Below are 21,280 nucleotides of genomic sequence, written 5' to 3' on the forward strand. Positions count from 1 at the left end.
TTAAACCTCTTTTTTTTTTTTTTTTTTTTAATTATTATTGTACTTTAAGTTCTAGGGTACATGTGCATAACGTGCAGGTTTGTTACATATGTATACTTTGCCATGTTGGTGTGCTGCACCCATCAACTCGTCAGCACCCATTAACTCGTCATTTACATCAGGTATAACTTCCAATGCAATCCCTCCCCCCTCCCCCTCCTCCTTTCCCCCTCCCCATGATAGGCCCCGGTGTGTGATGTTCCCCTTCCCGAGTCCAAGTGATCTCATTGTTCAGTTCCCACCTATGAGTGAGAACATGCGGTGTTTGGTTTTCTGTTCTTGTGATAGTTTGCTAAGAATGATGGTTTCCAGCTGCATCCATGTCCCTACAAAGGACACAAACTCATCCTTTTTGATGGCTGCATAGTATTCCATGGTGTATATGTGCCACATTTTCTTAATCCAGTCTGTCACTGATGGACATTTGGGTTGATTCCAAGTCTTTGCTATTGTGAATAGTGCCGCAATGAAAATACGTGTGCATGTGTCTTTATAGCAGCATGATTTATAATCCTTTGGGTATATCCCCAGTAATGGGATGGCTGGGTCATATGGTACATCTAGTTCTAGATCCTTGAGGAATCGCCATACTGTTTTCCATAATGGTTGAACTAGTTTACAATCCCACCAACAGTGTAAAAGTGTTCCTATTTCTCCACATCCTCTCCAGCACCTGTTGTTTCCTGACTTTTTAATGATCGCCATTCTAACTGGTGTGAGATGGTATCTCATTGTGGTTTTGATTTCCTTTCTCTGATGGCCAGTGATGATGAGCATTTTTTCATGTGTCTGTTGGCTGTATGAATGTCTTCTTTTGAGAAATGTCTGTTCATATCCTTTGCCCACTTTTTGATGGGGTTGTTTGTTTTTTTCTTGTAAATTTGTTTGAGTTCTTTGTAGATTCTGGATATTAGCCCTTTGTCAGATGAGTAGATTGCAAAAATTTTCTCCCATTCTGTAGGTTGCCTGTTCACTCTGATGGTAGTTTCTTTTGCTGTGCAGAAGCTCTTTAGTTTAATGAGATCCCATTTGTCAATTTTGGCTTTTGCTGCCGTTGCTTTTGGTGTTTTAGACATGAAGTCTTTGCCCATGCCTATGTCCTGAATGGTACTACCTAGGTTTTCCTCTAGGGTTTTTATGGTATTAGGTCTAACATTTAAGTCTCTAATCCATCTTGAATTAATTTTCGTATAAGGAGTAAGGAAAGGATCCAGTTTCAGCTTTCTACTTATGGCTAGCCAATTTTCCCAGCACCATTTATTAAATAGGGAATCCTTTCCCCATTTCTTGTTTCTCTCAGGATTGTCAAAGATCAGATGGCTGTAGATGTGTGGTATTATTTCTGAGGACTCTGTTCTGTTCCATTGGTCTCTATCTCTGTTTTGGTACCAGTACCATGCTGTTTTGTTTACTGTAGCTTTGTAGTATAGTTTGAAGTCAGATAGCATGATGCCTCCAGCTTTGTTCTTTTGACTTAGGATTGTCTTGGAGATGCGGGCTCTTTTTTGGTTCCATATGAACTTTAAAGCAGTTTTTTCCAATTCTGTGAAGAAACTCATTGGTAGCTTGATGGGGATGGCATTGAATCTATAAATAACCTTTGAAAACTGGCACAAGACAGGGATGCCCTCTCTCACCACTCCTATTCAACATAGTGTTGGAAGTTCTGGCTAGGGCAATCAGGCAAGAGAAAGAAATCAAGGGTATTCAGTTAGGAAAAGAAGAAGTCAAATTGTCCCTGTTTGCAGATGACATGATTGTATATTTAGAAAACCCCATTGTCTCAGCCCAAAATCTCCTTAAGCTGATAAGCAACTTCAGCAAAGTCTCAGGATACAAAATTAATGTGCAAAAATCACAAGCATTCTTATACACCAGTAACAGACAAACAGAGAGCCAAATCAGGAATGAACTTCCATTCACAATTGCTTCAAAGAGCATAAAATACCTAGGAATCCAACTTACAAGGCATGTAAAGGACCTCTTCAAGGAGAACTACAAACCACTGCTCAGTGAAATAAAAGAGGACACAAACAAATGGAAGAACATACCATGCCCATGGATAGGAAGAATCAATATCGTGAAAATGGCCATACAAACCTCTTTCTTTTATATATTACCCAGTCTCAGGTATGTCTTTATTAGCAGCATGAAAACAGACTAATACAAGGATACTGCTTATTACTTCTTTGCGAATGATATTTAATATGAGATGAAGTGATATATCTTTTAGTTTGGTGGGGAATATCCTGGAATGCTTTTCAGCATTGAAAGTCAACCATTTTCTGAGGTGGTAGGTATTCAAAACTTCATAGGGTTAATCTCTCACCCGCTGAAATACATTCATCTTACTAAAGCTTCCAGTACATTAACCGTGGCTTGCATGCCTAATCTGGTTAGTCTGATGTACTTAATGTATTAGGTCAACGTTATGGTTTGTATTTCACACCACCCAGCACTGACATACCATGAACCAAACATCTGTTGTGATATAGCTTAACCTAGAATGAAGTCAGGGATTCTTGCACAGATGGAAATAATATCTTCTGCAACAGGCAAAGACTCACAGTCATTGACAGAGTAGAACAAAATTTTCACGTAGATCAGAAGGACAGAAGACATAGCATGGAGTGGAAATTGGTTTTATTTTAGAGACAAATGAAGAGATGACCCAACCTAAATAACAATCCTATACTTCTCTTATGGTACCTTTAACTTCTACCAATAGAAGTTTATTTTGTAAACAGTGTCTAAGAATCTCCTGTTAAATTAAAAATATCTCTAAAAGAGAAAATATACTATTCCATTGTCAACTTCTAATAAAATAGATTAAGCAGTTGTTTCACAAAAGATTTGTCAGGGTTTTAAGAGGAGCAGCCGTGCATTTTGGGATAGTAATGAGAAAGAAACAAATTTATTTCAACTCTCTTCTTTAAATTTTACTATGTGATTTCTCATTACCCAAAACAAAATAAAGTAGTTATCCTTGGCATGGAATATAAAATCATCCCTAATCTAGGCCTTGCTTACCTGTGAATTCTTTTTTATCACCGATTTTCCATTTACATATCATTTTAGCTACATTAAATTTTTATTATTTCCATTGCCTCAAGACATCCTTTGCCAGTTAACTAAACTCTACTCATTATTCAATATGTAACTGAGGGGTTACTTCTGTGAAGTCTTTCATGCTCGTCTTCCCTCAGACTTTTCCTCAGGCTTAACTAGGTGAGTTTCCTATGAGCTCCCATAATATACTACAAATTTATCTCTTTATATTTGTCTTGTTAATGTTCAGATTATATACCTATTTCTCCCAATAAAATGAAAGTTAGAGGCTTTGGCAAGTGACCTTGAGATATTGAGCCATAAAGAGAGTGGCAGCACATAATAGGTGCTCAACAAAAAAGTGGATAGATGATTAAATTTCCACAGGTCCAGGGGATCTCTCATGATGAACAGGCATCAAACAGATACCACAATGAGTGTTCTTTGGACTACATAAGAAATGTTCTATTTAAAATATTGCCTTCATCAGATTTTTTGCTGAAAGTCACCATTATAAAACAAAATTATTTACTCTGATGCATATACTCTGTAATCCCCAAGTGTATGAAGTTAGCTCTGGAGGAGTCTTATAAATTACTTTTATAAATCACCAGAGAAAAGACTGTGAAATAATAACTAAGTGTTTGGGGAATTTGCAATAAGCACTAATGCATATAGAGAGTAAACTAAGTGGTATGCATCATTAAAAAATAAAAAATATTTTCTTCTTCCTATTTTAAATCCTTTAACTGCATTTAAATATTTAAAGCTTAGAGGCTTCAGAGGAAATGAAAGCACCATCGATGTCTCTGGAGGGATACTTCCATCCAGTGCTCCTGAGCTAATGTCAATATTTACATGTTTTAAAAGTCATCTGTAAATGGCAGGGATTGTTCATCCTGAAATAGTTTGGTTTTGGTTCAGCCTAACAAGATACAGATGTTTATATCAGAATCCACATCCTGCAACCCCTTTTAATTTATAATGCAATTTATCTTGCCCCAAAGTCACTTATGTAAAACTAGATAACCATTTTCCACATATTTTGCTTTTTAAAAAATAATTGAGATAATGACTATTAAATGCCTACTTTATTGGAGACAGCATATTGAAGCTAACTATGCATTGTCTCCAATCCTCACCCCTAGTTAAGTATGCTATTTGTATTGTATAGATGAGGGAACTAATGTTTAGAAAGGATAAATGACTAATTCAAGGAGTAGCTACAAATATTTTAGGATATAGGGTTGTAGAAAAAAACTTTTCATAACAGTCAATTGTTTAAACCTATACTAAAAGTTAATTGAGTATTTGCAAGTACAATAATTAAAAACAAAATAAAAAGGCCTAAAAATAAACATACACAATCCCAGTAGGAAAGAGTATGAGGTAAGAATGCATAGAGGACAAATGAAATTGATATAAAAATATTACATTATATAAATTAAAAATTTCTCCATACTTTATGCATTTTATTCCAGAATATGTGGAAATATTTATTATACTGACTCTAATACATGTATAACATATGTGTACATATGCATATAAAACACAAAAGAATCTAAATTACATTCAAGATTATGAAGAGAGAAGTAAAAATGTCCAGATGAATAGAAACCTCATAACATGTTCCTACTTATTTAAATTAGTTTTGTTTAATCATGTTTTAAATTATATAAATGTAAGACTACTAGTTGGTGAAGACTGTTAGAAACAATTTGCGAATCACATGTAAAGCAGGGAGGAAAGAAGGCACAGAAGAGTAGGTTAAGAAAGAGAATGTTGAGAAGCGAAGAGAGATAAGGAGACTGATTACTAATGAACTTTGCAGATTTTAAGTTAAAGATGTAAAAATGTTTTCAATATATATAGATAAATTAGACTATGATGCAGAGGCTTAAGTAATATCGAGTCTTTTGTATTATTTCAGCTGAAACATTGTGTGAGAGAACAATGAAGATAAAATTATAAAACCAATTGTTTAAAATGTTCATTTTTAATCCCTGAGTGCTTTTATATTTACAAATATAGTTGAAAAATCAACTTTTACAACCAATGATAACTTTTAAACTATCAATCCAAATATTAGTTTTAAAATTGTAAAGAGATTTTCCTGACCCTACAATATGCTATTGAATTATGTGTTGAAGTAAAACTTATAAAATGATACCTGAAAATCTAATACACTCTTACCAAGGCTAGAAAGCAGACTGCTTTATCATTAGTGTACCTATCTATGGCCAATAAATTATTTTCACATGAAAAATACTTAACATTACTACCATGTTATTTGAACTTGTATTGATGCCAAAGCAGAGTTTGTCTATGGTTCCCATATGGCATATACTACATTAGATAGTCAGTTACAGCGATCAAAATTAGAAATATTACAACACTGTGCACTGAACTAGTTATTTGGAAAACTACAGATGTCAGGAAAAATACACAGGTCTTCAATAATGTGATGTAAGACAAGTAGAGCTGGACACAGGAAATCACTTTATTCTATCCTCAGTGGACATCGTCCTTCTGTGAACTTCCAAGTTCTTCAAGAGTTTCTTGAAACAAAAGTAATACAAAGTATAAAATATAATACAAAAGATAAAACAATGAAATGCTCTTTTCTAAAGTGTATAAATTGAGGAACCAATGTCATTAAAACATAATTGTGGTGAAGCAAAAAATCTGAGTAGGCAAAGTAAAGACCAACTTTGCTGGAACACACCCCTGCCCCTAAAGGTTACTTAAGAAAAAATAAGACTTACCAACTCCGTGGTACCTTAAAAGGCCAGTTTAAAAATTTTACTATATTCCATCTCAATATATCTTAGTCTGTATTAAAAATTCCAGTAATAACAATAATCTCTCAAATCTTAAAATGGCGTCACCATTAAAGTTTCCCCTGAAATATCACGTCTTCAGAGATGGCTTCTAAGATCCCTTAAACCAAAGTAGATATTCCACCCATTTCTAGTTTCTATCCAGCTCATTAGTCAAGGTTATTCATGTCATATAATACCTAAAAGTCTCGGAAATGATTATAATTATTCAATTGGCTATTTATCTGATGCCCATCCCTAAATGTAAATTGAATGGAGAACTGGGACATTTATATTGCTAAGGTCTTGAAGAGTTAATAGAAAGCAGGAGCTCAGTAAATATTTGTTCACTGAATAACATATACTTCAAATTGATTTCAGTCCTATTGTATTATAGGTTCAACTTAAACACGTGCAGCTTTTCTATTTCATCAGAGACTACCTCTAAAATGCAAAAATAACTTTTTGTTTGTTTGTTTTGAGACAGGGTCTCACTCTGTCACTCATGCTGGAGTGCAGTGGTGTCAAACTCGGTTCACTGTAACCTACACCTCCCGGGTTCAAGTGATTCTCATGCCTCATCCTCCTGAGTATCTGGGATTACAGGCTTGTGCCACCACACCTGGCTGATTTTTGCATTTTTAGTAGAGATGGGATGTCGCCCTTTTGGCCAGGCTGGTTTTAACTCCCAGCCTCAAGTCATCTGCATGCGTAAGCCTCCCAAAATGCTGGGATTACAGGCATGGGCCACCATACCAGCCCAAAAATAACTCTTTAAGGGTAATATTTTAGTTATGTCAGCTAATATATTTTGTAATATTCAAGAAAAATTTGGAACATGATAAAGCACTCATTCTCCATATAACAAAATTTATCTGTTGCCTCCTATATATCAGATGTTGAAACTTTTGTTGCATATATTTTTAGTTAAATCCTCAAAACATCTGTATGAGTTGATTATTTTATCATTACTGCACAGTAAGATTAACAGAATAATTTTAAATCTACAAGATTAACAGAATAATTTTAAATCTACAATCTACAAGATCAAAGAAATCCTATGATCTTACATGGCATAATTTTACATTTTATCTTTAAGTCAAACTGAGAAGTCACAATCCTATAAAAATCTGAAATTATCAATGTGTTTAAATATAAATATTATGAGTCAGCAAATTATTTAAATTAAAAACCAGAATCTGTGTATATTTTAACAAGGGAATGACTGGGTCACAGAAACAACAGCCTCACTGACATCACATAGCTCCACTGTCAGGGAATTTTGCTCCATCCCAAGTGTTCCAGAGTACTAGCCATTAGTCCACGTTGAAGTATAATCTGACAATGAGCACTTCGTGTGATTCAGATGCCAGAATACATAAAGTAGTTTTTTCAATTCCAAATATGTGTTAAGAAGACCAGTAGAGCAAGAAGTTGAAAAAAAGATAATTTGCAAGTTTCCACCTTCACATGGTGGCATACATGTTTTACCTTGTTCAGTATCTACGGTAGGGAGAAGGGAAGGCAAAGATGTGTATACAAAATGAATATCTACTTATAATAGGGCCACTTTTATAAGGCCCTTTATGATATGTGATTTTGAATACAAGGAAAGCATCTCTATAAATATATAAAAATTAATTATTATTATTATTATTATTATTTTGAGACGAAGTCTTGCACTGTCACACAGGCTGGAGTGCAGTGGCGCCATCTTGGCTCATTGCAAGCTCCGTCTCCCAGGTTCACACCATTCTCCTGCCTCAGCCGCCTAAGTACCTGGGACTACAGGCGCCCGCCACCATGCCTGGCTAATTCTTTTTTTTTTTTTATTTTTTTTATTTTTTTTATTTTTAGTAGAGATGAAGTTTCACCGTGTTAGCCAGGATGGTCTCGATCTACTGACCTCGTGATTCTCCCGCCTCTGACTCCCAAAGTGCTGGGATTACAGGCGTGAGCCACCGTGCCTGGCCCCAACATTTCTTTTATGTAGTTGTAATTTATGTGAGCAGACTGTCCAAGAAATTCTATTGTATATTTTCTCTCATTTCACTATCTTTTTTTAATTTTGGGTATCAAAATAACATCTCTACCAACTTCGATAAATTAATATTAACTCATCTTTCTTGAGAAAGGTATTTGAAATCAATAGAAAATAAAGGGGTGATCAAGCCACTATGTCAGCTGACAGCATAAAGAATTAGGGAGGGAACTCCCTATCCGAGCAGCTCTTTTCAATTTTGGTTTCATTTCACATCCAGATCTACTTAGGTTGGTGCAAAAGTAATCGCGGGTTTTGCCATTACTTTTACATTACTTTTAATGTCAAAAACCGAGATTACTTTTGCACCACCGTAATACTTCTATCTGGAAGAAAACTCAAATAGTCAATGAACATGGAGATGAGTTGACAGAGTATAGTCTTCTTCATAAATGCTCACTTTTTCTCCCATTTCATTTTCTTTTCATTTTGTAATTCAACAAAAGTGCTTATTTTAGGCAGAGTGCTTATTGCCGTGTCTAATGAATTATGCTTTGAAATGTACCTATCAATAAAAAGGCCAGGAAATTACAGTTGTTAATGTAAGACAGATATTAGAGGAATGTTAATTACTTCTGAGATCATGTGTGCATACCTGCCATATTTGAAAGAAAGCAAGAAAATAATAGAAACTGAATTGCCTCTGACACTCTGGCAGATAGCCAGAGCTTGGCGTTCTGATGTCTCTCAAAGACATTTCAGCTTAAATATATGTATGTAGTGTTTTGTAAACAAAAATAATTCTAATCATCACACTTCGGAACCCAGCTTAAAGTATGAATACCAAAGTTAAATCACCTCATGCTTGAAATAGCCTGAAACCAAACCAAATCCCAACATTTACAAAATTCACTACTGCTTTAGAATTAATTTCCTTGACATGACATAAATAGCCATAGAAAAAGGAAAATAATTTTCTCTACACATAAAATTATATTTTGTTTCTTACACCATAAAGCATAACTGTAACATTGGTTTTAATAAAAATATTTTGTCCTCTGTGCACTTTCACATGTCTATGTGTATCATAGGGATAAAGTTTAGACTATATAATTGTGTTACTCAAGTAAATGATCTTTTATAATAGCCAAGTTAATGATATATAATTATTATATGAAATATTAATTGATATATAATGATGAATTATATATTGTTTAATGTTCTATAATTTGCATGTTAACCAAGCATAAAATAATTATCTTCATTTTGACAAGAGAAACAAAAAAATTATATAATTGCTCTGCCTGTTAATAAAGTCAGAGTTCATGTGACAGGGAACACTGATCCTTAATTAGGCAAAAGTAAGAGACTTCACAGTTATAGGTCACATAACAATGCCTTCCTGAGAATGGAAGAAAAGAGTAAATGAATAAAATCTAATGGCATAAGTATAGGTGTCACAATGCACAAATGAAAAATGTTACATAAGTGCACATTTTCCAATAGCTTAATCACTGTTCTCCAGGTCTCTTTTAATACCGTCCGTATATATATATACACACACGCACACACACACTAATTCCTTCCTGGATGTTCAAATGCTCTATCCTTTCTGCCAGCTTCATTGGCCTTATCTTGGCCCGTCTTGACTTCAAGGGAAAGTTGTGTTGATGTCACTATAGGGCTGATGATGTTGCCCAGCTCTTACAAAATTCTGCCTCTTTATAGCAAGCTGCAGCGACTGCTTTAATAGTCCATCTCCTCTTTTGCAGAGCAGAAGATGCTCCCATGTTTTGCTTCACAAAATGTTGACCATACCAAGTACACTTTCAGCAACTGAACATTAATTCCATTCTTCTTAAAACACTTTTCATTTTTGTTTATTTCTTCAGTTAGGATAATGGTTTCCAGCAGCATCCATGTTGCTGTAAATAAAATAATTTTGTTCTTTTTTATGGCTATGTAGTATTCCATGGTGTACATGTACCACATTTTCTTTAATCCACATTTACGGGCACCTGGGTTGATCCCATGTTTGTGCCATTGTGAATACCACTGTCATGAACATATGGTGTATGTGTCTTTTTGGTAAAATAATTTATATTTCTCTGGGTTTATGCTCAGTATTGAGATTACTGGGTCAAATGGTAGTTCAACTGAGTTTTTGCGAAATCTTCAAATTACACTCCATGGTGGCTGAACTAATTTGCATTCCCATTGACAGTATATAAGTGCTCCCTTTCCTCTCCATCTCTCCAAAAACTGTAATTTTACGAACTTTTAACAAAAGCCATTCCCAGTGGTATGAGATGGTATCTCATTGTGGTTTTGATTCGCATTTCTCTCATGATTAATGATGATGAGCATTTTTTCATATATCTGTTGGCCACTTGTATGCCTTCTTTTGAAAAGAGTCTGTTCATGTCCTTTGCCCACTTTTTAATGGGGTTATTTGTTTTTTTGCTTGTTGATTTAAGTTCCTTATTAATTCTAGATATTAGACCTTTGTTAGATGCATAGCTGGTGAATATTTCCTCTCATTTCATAGGTTGTCTGTTTACTCCCTTGATAATTTCTCTTGCTGTGCAGAAGCTCATTAGCTTAATTATTTCCCATTTGTCAGTTGTTACTTTGTTTCAATTGGTTTTGAAGACTTAGTCATAAATTCTTCACTGATATAAAGAAGAGTATTTCCTAAGTTGTTTAAATCAATGCTGATATCAAGAACAGTATTTCTTAAGTTTTTTTTTCTAGGATTTTTACAGTTTGAGGTCTTACATTTCAGTCTTTATTTTTTCTCGAGTTAATTTCTGTATATGGTGATAGGTAGGGGTCCAGTTTCCTTCTTTTGCATATGGTTAGACAGTTATCACAACACCATTTATTGAATAGACAGTCTTTTCCCCATTGCTTGTTTTTCTCACCATTGTTGAAAATCAGATGGTTGTAGGTGTGTGGCTTTATTTCTGGGTTCTCTATTCCGTTCCATTGAAAGCACTTTCTTCATTTGGCAGATAAGAAGCTGTCCTTCCTTCCTCGTCTTCCTTCCCTACTTCCTCTTCATCAGCTCCTGAGCATAAGAGAGTCTCAGGATTCAGTCCTTTTGCCTCCCTCCTTTATCTATACTCATTTCTAGAGTCAGGGGAAGGTTAACTCACCTAATGGTTTTAAATTCTATGTATATGCCATCGACACCAAATTTATGTTTGTAGCACAAACTTCTCTTGAAACATCAGAATTATATCCGCTATGAAGTGGACACCTCCACTTGGGTGATTTATAGACAACTTATACTTAATATGTTCTAAACTAAAATCCTTCATTCCACTCCAAATCTTTCCTGTTTGTCTTTCTTGTTGTCATAAAGGGCATACCATTTCTATTTGTTCAAAGAGAAAATGGAGTCATTTGACTCTCCTTTTTTACAGTCACTCCACATACAACCCATCAGACATTTTGTTAATTTTAAAATATATTTTGATTTTAATAATTCCCACCACTTGTTCCTCTAACATCATAGTCTAAGTCATTTTAATCTTCCAAAGTATTATAACAAATGTCTATTACAATCCCTCCCTAAAGAAACCTGTTCAACATTGTTTAAAGCAAAAGTTAACTTACTTGACCTTGAAACTCTATTTTTTATATGACCTCAAATTTTGTTGGAAATTGAATATATTTGTAAAACACTGCAGTGAAAACTGCTTATTCATTAGAATAGCCCTGTCTCTCTTGTTTACTTTCCTTTAAGTACTGTCTCTTTCTCATCCTTTTCTTGTAACTAAATTCTGCTCTTATTATCCTCTCTTCCTTCCATATCTCAGCTGGCCACAAATCAAATAAAACTTCTGCATGGAAGCACAAGATTGGTGGCTGAATATAAATAACAATTTGATACTTATATTTACACACTTCCCCTTGTTTCACTCATCCATGAACAGTCACGACAATGATATTAGCATGTCCAAGTTAGAGTCTTTTAACCTTTGGCTCATTCCAATTGTGTTGTTTTATTGCCAGCAGTCCATTCTGAGCTCTGAATATTACTTTAATTTCAATAATATTGACAAATTTTATTTGACCTCCTCATCATAAAATTCAAGTTGCATCATGCCATTCCAAAGGAAGAAAAAGGAAATGCACTTATTATCTTTCATTCTAAATGAGGAAAACAGAAATGCATTTATTGACCTCAAATAAGTTTCTTAGGCAGACAAGTGGTATGTTCTACCTTGCCCCACCTTATTTTATTGTCTCTCATTGATCATTGAAAGACTTGAGGTTTTGATCACTTATCTCAAATCAGATTATTATTTTCTGAAATATAATTACTGTAATTTATTATTTGTTGCCATCTTTTGCATAATTCAGAGCTTGACAGAATGCTATTGGAGAAGTCTCTCCCAGGTTAATCTACCCTACAATACTCACACTTAAAAATTTAAAAAGGAATAAAAATACTGTAAAAGAAAATGTTTATGTACATGTGCAACAGAAACAAAACTCATTATCAATTTAATGATATGTTTTAATAATAAGGTTGAGGAAAAATTAAACATTTCAATGTGCTTTAAATAAAATGTTACCTCTTTAAAGAATTACTATATAAAATTTAAATGTGAAGAATGTTATTCGTGTTTTATTTTTAAATAAATTACAAACATATTTATTAATTAGTCCATGTCTTTAGGGGACTCATTTAGAAACAGGGTATCATCAAATAATTGAATCCTGCAACAGGATTGGAAAAATAATGGATGAAAATTAAGAAAACAACTCATAGTAATTTCCTGGCCAAGAATTAGAAAGCTTCACATATCTACAAGAAATCAGAGAATTTTGTTCAGATATTTTCTCCACTAAAAGAAACCAGGACTCCTAGGAAAAAGGGTTTATTCTAGGAATGTAGAAAGCAACGTTCAAGATGAGATTGAAATATCTTATTATGTCAAAAAGTAAACAAGTGCTCAAAGAACGATAAAAAAAATAGACACCAAGTAGTTGGGGGGAAAAGATAGCTACCTAGGTCTCCATCTCCTAATATTTCCTCCAATAAGAATATAAACAAACAAACAAACAAACAACAAAAAAAAGAAAACCACACAAGAAACATGCCCTCAGGATTAAAGACAGAATGTGCACACTTCAAAATAACTATAAATGACAGAGGCATTCGAACCAGAGTGACTCCATCTTGAGTGAGGGCTAGGAAAAATGTGGTTGCGACTTGCTGAGCTGCATTCTCAGAAAGTTGGGCATTGCTAGCTTCTAGATGTTTATGGTTAAGGGAACAGATTGATAATGTTTATTAAACAGATCCAGACTTAGGAATGTCCTGATACCCCGATGATATCTTGAGAACAAAGGCATTCCTAATTTTGCTTTAAGGTCATAACATCAATTCTTGCAAAATATAGTAATTAAGAAAAGTAATCCTTTATCACAAACCCTTGTAGCAGAGCACATCTCCCCATGATATTTTTTTATCCTGTATATAAACAAGTATTGTACCTAGGGTGAACACATTTCTCCTCTTACTTTCAGGAACGCCCTACTCTTGTCTATGGAGTAGCTGTACTTTCACCACTTTATTTTCTTAATAAACCTGTTTTGCTTTGCACTGTGAAAAAAAAAATCAGAATACCTATTTACAGGGAAAAGGAGTATAGTCAAGTAAATTTGACACCAGTGTAATATTTTTCTCCACTTGGTCTTTAAAGTATATGTATATAAACTAGAGTGTACTTGGATGAATAACTTTTTGAGTTTCTTCCAGTTAGGCGATTGCTAGATTTAACAGTATTTCTTTTCACTCACCATAGTACCAGAATAATATTGCCTTAAAAGTCTAGTCATTCACGGATATACACCTGAGTCTGAAGGGTCAATGGTTTATAAAAGAGGCTATGTCTGTCCTGGCATGGTTCTGAACATTTGGCAGTATTTATTCAAAAAGGTTCGAGACGGGAAGAGCAGAGGCATTTCTGGCAGAAACATACAGCGATGCTTACTTTCACTGTTCTTGGCTCTAGCTGGTGGTATTTAGCCATCATTTTATGAAACGTGAACACAAAGCTCAGTCATGCCTTTTAAAGTGGAGAAAAAGAGCTAAGCTAAAAATAGGCCATCATTTCATTGAGCTTTAATCATGCAGTCTTACCTGGTGTGGATTTGTTGCTAACTGGCCAACTCTCCCAAAGTAGATAGTGGAGTTTTCTTGGCATATCCTTTCATGTGCAGATATGACTCAGACTATGAAGTTTTATTTAATTCTAAGTGCTATAGACAAAAAATTTACCTTGTAACAAGATGGTGAATCTCAATCAACTACAGCTGTGGAATAGTTTACCCATATCTAAGAATAAAGAGAGAAAAATGTGTTTCCTCCTTAAAAATATCATATCCAACATGGTTGAATTTGTCTTTTTTATAACTAATTTAGTTATAACATATCAAATAAAAATGGTTATTTACAAAAGCATGACCTAAGGACTAGGTGCTCAATTAGTATTTTTCAATTAAATTTGAATTTGATTTCATTGTAAAAAATACTTAATAAATTTTAAAGACTATAATCATACTTTTTGCAACTAAACATCTCAAATAAATAATAATCCATCCTGTTTCTAATAGTTAATATACTTTTGGGAATGAGGTTTGGTAGATCTACAAAAATATTTTATATTATTTTATTTGTAATATGTTTCAATGCTTGCACCAATTACATTCTTATTAAAGGGAGAATAATAAATATACAAATGAAATATCTAAAAGTGATTATGCTACAAATGCAATATTTTAAAATCTATTTTAATACAAAATATTACCAAATGATTTACAACTTTTTCATTAACACAGTGATGGATAAAACTTCAACATTCTTTTATCACCAGTTCTGCAATTCTATCATATTATAGTGGCCAATAATGAACATTTCAGGTATATTCTCTCAGATATTTTTCTTTGTTCAAAAACATACTTTAAAAAGATTTTTAATATATTTTTCTTTGCTTTTTTCAAGTCATATGTCTTTTATTTTGCTTTTTTTTTCTTGTTGTCAAATGTGTTTTTTGTTTTTGTTTTTGTTTTTTTGTTTTGTTTTGTTTTGTTTTAATTTCAGTAGCTTTTGGAGTACAAGTGGTTTTTAGTTACATGGAAGAATTGTACAGTGGTGAAGTCTGAGATTTTAGCACACCCATCATCTAAGTAGTATACATTGTACCCAATATGTACTTTTCTTTTAAATCTCTCACCACTCTTCCCCAATTTGTTCCCCTTCTGAGTCTCCAATGTCCATTATAACATCCCATATGACTTTGTGTGTCTTTAACTTAGTTCCCACTTATAAGTGAGAACATATGATATTTGTTTTTCTATTCCATTACTTCATTCTTTTTTATAACTGAGTAGTATTTCATGGTGTATACATACTATATTTTCTTTATCCACTCATCAGTTGATAGGCACTTAGGTTGGTTCTGTATCTTTGCAATTGTGAATTGTGCTGCAATAAACATGCATGCAGATGTCTTTTTGATGTGGCTTTTTTTTCCTTTGGGGACACACCCAGCAGTGTGATTGCTGTATCAAATAGTAGATCTACTTTTAGTTCTTTCAGAAATCTCCATACTGCTTTCCACAAAGGTTGCAGTAAATTACATTCCTACCAGCAGTGTATAAACATTCCCTTTTCACCACATCCACACAAACGTCTTTTGTTTTTTGACTTTTTAATAATGGCCATTTTGGCTGAAGTAAGGTGACATCTCATTGTGGATTTAATTTGCATTTATCTGATGATTTGTTTTAGGCCAATTGTATATCTTATTTTGAAAAATGTCTATTCATGTCATTTGCCCACTTTTTGGTGAGATTATTTTTTTCTTGCTGATGTCACATGAGTAATATACCTTTTACACAATGTGTATTTTTTTATTCCTCCCCTAATCTCCCACTATCCACCTTTCTGAGTCTCCAATGTTCATTATACCACTTAGGGTATATTATAGATAGATTGTGGGTTCCTTGTAGATTCTGAATATTAGTCCTTTGCTGGATTCCTAGTTTGCAAATATTTTCTCCCATTCTGTGGGTTTTCTGTTCGCTTTGATGATTGTCTCTTTTGCTGTGCAGAAGCTTTTAGTTTAATGAGGTCCCATTTATTTATTTTTATTTTTGTTGTTTTGGCGGTATTTGTCATAAATGTTTTGCCTCAGCAATATTGAGAATAATTTTTCCTAGGTTTTCTTCTAGAATTTTTATGTATTCAGGTCTTAGATTTAATTCTTTAATCCGTCTTGAGTTGATTTTTGTACCTGATGAGAAATAGGGATCCAGGTTCATTCTTCTACATGTGACTATCCAGTTTTCAAAGCATCATATACCGAATAGGGTGTTATTTCCTCAATTTATGTTTCTTTATGTTTTGTCCAAGATCAGTTGGTTGGAAGTATTTATTACTGGGTTCTGTATTCCATTCCATTGGTCTGTGTATCTACTTTTATAACAGTACCATGCTCTTTTGGTTACAATACCCTTGTAGTATAATTTGAAGTCAGATAACGTAATGCCTCCAGATTTTTCCTTTTTGCTTAGAATTTCTTTGACTGTTTGGGCACTTTTTTGGTTCCATGTGAATTTTAGAATTGGTTTTTATCAATCTGTGAAAAATGATGTTGGCACTTTGACAGGGATTGCACTGAATCTGTAGATTGCTTTGAGCAGTATATATCACTCAATCCTATATCATTAAGAGAGGTATAATTTTATTCATATTGTTAACCTTGTTCCTTTCCAAGTTGTCCTGGGTTTAATTATTTACATTACTACAAGATGTTTCAGCCATAAAAATGGAATCTTGTTCACTGGAAACTTTCTGAATTGCATAAAATCTGCAGCTTTCTGGAGTCTATTAAATTTCTGCTGAAAGAGTATGAAAATTTATATTCTAAATAAGTAGAAAAACATATTTCTTATTATGACTGCTTCATGTTTTTGATAATTCATGCTACTGTCATATTTTTTTTTCCAGATCTGTAGAGTGAAAATGTTACCCCAGTGACATTTTAATTGGACCTCCACTTTGGTGACTTGACTTCATCATTTTGCCTGCTAAAAATATCTACTTTATTAACTTTGTAAATATTACCTATTTTTATTTTCTATAGTATCGTGTGTGTGTGTGTGTGTGTGTATCTAGTATGGAATAGAAATCTTAATACTAAATGTCCAATCTAGAACTTCTGATATTTATTCCCAAACTGTCAGCTCCATCTTTTCTTTCCTGTTCCCCAGGGTCGAACTTTTGGAATCACTTTTTACACCTCTTGCGTACTCCCTCAGCAAATGCCATCATCACTAAACTTCTATCACTGCTACCGCCTGATTTTAGACACCATAACTTCCTGCCTGGAATATATTCTTTATATTGCTCTTTATATTCTTTATATTGCTTTTATATTTTCAATTATCTCCTTATTGGTCTGCTTCTTCAGTCCTTGCCCTTTATAGTATATTTGCAAAATGAAACAATGTCATTCACTGTAAAATAAACTCTTCACATCCTTGTCTTAGTGAAAACAGAATATTTAGTTTGGTTTATAAGCTGCAACATCTGATATACTTTCCATTATCTGAACTCATGTCCTAGCACTTTTCCCCTGGTTTACTCAGAAACGCTGGCTTTCTGGCAGTTCCAAGGACATACTGGAGACACCTAGGCTTTAGAGCCTTCTTGCTTGTCGGCTCAAGCCCCTCTTATTAGAATGCTCTTTCCTCAATTATCCACATGGTTTCTTTGTCTTATTATTATTATTTGCTCTTTTCTGAAACATTACCTTCAAATAAACCTATATGTTTCTATTTTTTAAATTGCAAAATAATCCTCAACATCTTCCTGTCCTATTGTATTTTCTTCCACAGTTCTTATCATCATGTAACATATTATATATTTCACTTACTTCCTTACTTACTTATATTTATTCTAATACTTTCTCTCTAATCATATTTTATCCAGAGTTCAATATTTTTCTTGAAGTAAATCTTCAATTATTTGTCATTTTTGGCAAACTTGTTTTTTGTTCATTTGAAATTTTTACCTCTATCTTATAATTAAACATAGAATTATATGATAAAAGTGTTTTTTATAAAATATTTTTGCAGATGCACTTTTATTGAATTTAATGTTCCATTGATAAGGTAATGATTCTTCCAATCCAGTGTAGTTTTTATTGTCAATCTGTATATTCTTTCAGATTCATCATTTAAAAAATCATGTTTTTTGTTGTTTGTTTGTTTTCCTAAAGCTTCACTTCAAATGTTTGTGTAGACAGCTTTTGATGTGTGCTACCCAGTGGTTGATTTGTATCTTCTATCTAAACATTTACGCCTTTTAAAATTTTGGTAATATTGCTTGTAGTAACTTTGCAAATATTACTTCCATCTTTTTTACTTTTTATATTATCTATTAGATATACATATATAATTAAATATATTGATAGGCTAAACAGTTTATCCTTCATACTTCTTGTAAAACAGTAAACACATTTTTATTTAGATAAAACAGTACAGCAAAATAAAAAGTATCTGGCTGTGTACTTTTAATAAATAAGCACCTCTTTTCTACATTGTAGAGCAATATAAAGAATATATTACCAGTATTACCATCCCAAGAATAGCAGCATTGTTTTGCCAAGAGACACAGAGTAGGAGGGGTAGTTTCAGAGGCTTTTGCTTGTCCTTTCCCACTACAATGCCGCTTAAGTCAATGCTCATGTAATCAATGTGAAGGCTCTGTTACTACCAAGTATATTCATCCTTATTATAAATTGCAGGCTTGGTGAAATGACCATTGGTTAAGTCTATTGACCTAGTAGACCAACTCTGAGCCAGAGCCTGACAAGGATTTTATTTGTTACCTTATCCTCATATTTTTCTTTCCCTAATGAGAAGCTGTGGTGGCATTTTGAATACCGAGTATAATTCAAGTATCATATCCAATAATTAATTAAAGGTCTGATTACTCTCTTCTCCCAATTAACAGTTTTCTCATATACTAGCTAGAGTTCTCCAGAAAAACATTAGCGATAGGATGTGTGTATATATAGAGACATTTATTTTTAAAAAAAATCAGCTCATTTGATTATGGAGGCTGGCGAGTCCAAAATCTGAAAAGTGAGTTGACATGTTGCTGACCCATGAAAGAGCCAACATTGCCATTTGAATAATAAGGTTATCTTCTGGCATAATTCTCATCCCTACCTTATTAGGACGTGTTTTCTCATTTAGTGAAAGAGTTAATAGTCATAACTGTATCAGCTACCTGGTCCAAAATCATTAATTTCTCTTAATGACATAAAGCTAGCAGTACCTTGGTTGCTATACATCTATCTTTCTTGTAGGAACAGCTTGTACAATTAACTAGCCTTTTTACTATCTGCAGGTCTCACATTCATGGCTGTCACTCTGATCCTTGCTACCCACTAAAGTAACTGCTCTCACCTTGATTGTGATATTTAAACAATACAACCTGGATTCTATAACTTTGAGACTCTACCTTCACAGTAATTGATTACATTGTAACAATATCTCCTACTATTAGTCCTGGCATATAAACCAGAGCCACTACTGAGCTTGTGAATGATGTGGGTGCCATCTTGACAGAGCATTCCTATTCCTTATTGCTTTGGTAAACAGATTATCTTTCAGAAATTTTTGTAGCACATAGTTGGCTGGTAGATTTTCTGGCCTTTCTAGTTTACCACCCTAGTCAATTTAATCTTCTGACTTTTTCTTTTTTGTTTGTTTGTTTGTTTGTTGCTACTGAAATATAGTATTTCTAGAATTATTAATTCTCTTAGTGTAGGCTATCATTTTTTTCTCATTCATTAGACTCTATCTAATGTTATATTGACACTATTTCTTGTGGCTTTTTCTAGGGTCCTTTCTTGAAAATTATAATTTGGCAGTTTTTTCTTTCATCACTTTAACAATATAATTTCATTGTTTTATGCCTGCCATTATTTTAGTTGAGCAGTCAGCTATTAGTCTAACATTTCCCCTATAAAGATACCTTCTTTTCTTTTCTTTTCTCTTTTCTTTTCTCTTTTCCTTTCTATTCTCTTTTCTTTTCTTTTCTTTTATCTCTTTCTCTCTCCCTCTTTTTTCTCCAGACTGTTTATAATTTTTTTTAATATCTCCAGTTCTCTTAATTTTACCTTCAGATTTTCAATAATTTAAATCCTGTCTTCTGTTATAGATAACATGCATATGTTTGTTTGTTTGTTTGTTTGTTTTTTCAAGCTCACTTATTTTCTCTTCATTTTGATATCTGGAAGCAAATATCTAATTTTATTTTATGATAAGTCTTACATGTTCTATTTTTAAAATATTCCTTCAATAATATAAACACTTTGAAACTGTTATTTTATAGATTCTATTTAATAATTACATTATCTGAAGTTCTTGGAAATCTAAACTTTCAATTTTTAGTGTCTGGTGCTGCTCACTTACAATGTCTATAATAGGTAAATTTCTAGTTTCTCATTTAGTGTAACTATCACATCTCTTTGGGCACCAGCTCTTTCTTAACTTCATTGATTTTCACTTTATACTTAGTTTTGTTTCTCAGATAACTTTATTGTTAGCTAAACTAAATTTATATATTAATACAATATCCAAAATATTTTCATGTTTTAGTGGAAATTTTTTTCATTTAGACAGTCTTTTATAACTTCCGAGATTGTTTTTTCACAACACATCAGTAATTCTTGATCTGTTTGCACTTCAATACATGTAGTTCAATTAATTTTTTTGAAAACTATATTGTTTTTCATTTTTAGTATACTTTATTGTACTACTTCTATCACTCATGCAGTCTACATTTTTATTTTCTTACTTCAAATATTGCAATGAACACCATTTATATATTTTTATGAACTGAAATTTCTATTTCCTTATAATAATCTTTACAGTGGGATTCCTGAATTATGGGAAATAGATATGATTTAAACACTAAATAATTAAATGTATATTATTATATTTGTCTTCTCTTGATTTCAGTCTTATGAGTTTATATCATAGCCCCTTCTTTCCAGAAAGAGTGTTTCAATACATTCATAGACATAGAAATGGAAAAATATACTGTGGATAACAGAACTTGCTGAATTAGTCATGTTGTTTTGGAAAACAAGAACAACAACAAAACATAGGAGAGAAATCCACTCCAGTAATTTTAAGTGGACCAGAGATTTAGAAATCTTTGTATTTATTAATGGATTCACAGGTATGACACCAAAACCTGATCAACAAAAGAAGAAAAAAATTATTGGATTTTATACAAAAAAAACTCCACACATCAAAGGACACAATCACAAAAGTAGAGTGACAACCTAAA

The sequence above is a fragment of the Macaca thibetana genome, chromosome 11, assembly GCF_024542745.1.
Source record: "Macaca thibetana thibetana isolate TM-01 chromosome 11, ASM2454274v1, whole genome shotgun sequence".
Classification (NCBI taxonomy): Eukaryota; Metazoa; Chordata; class Mammalia; order Primates; family Cercopithecidae; genus Macaca; species Macaca thibetana.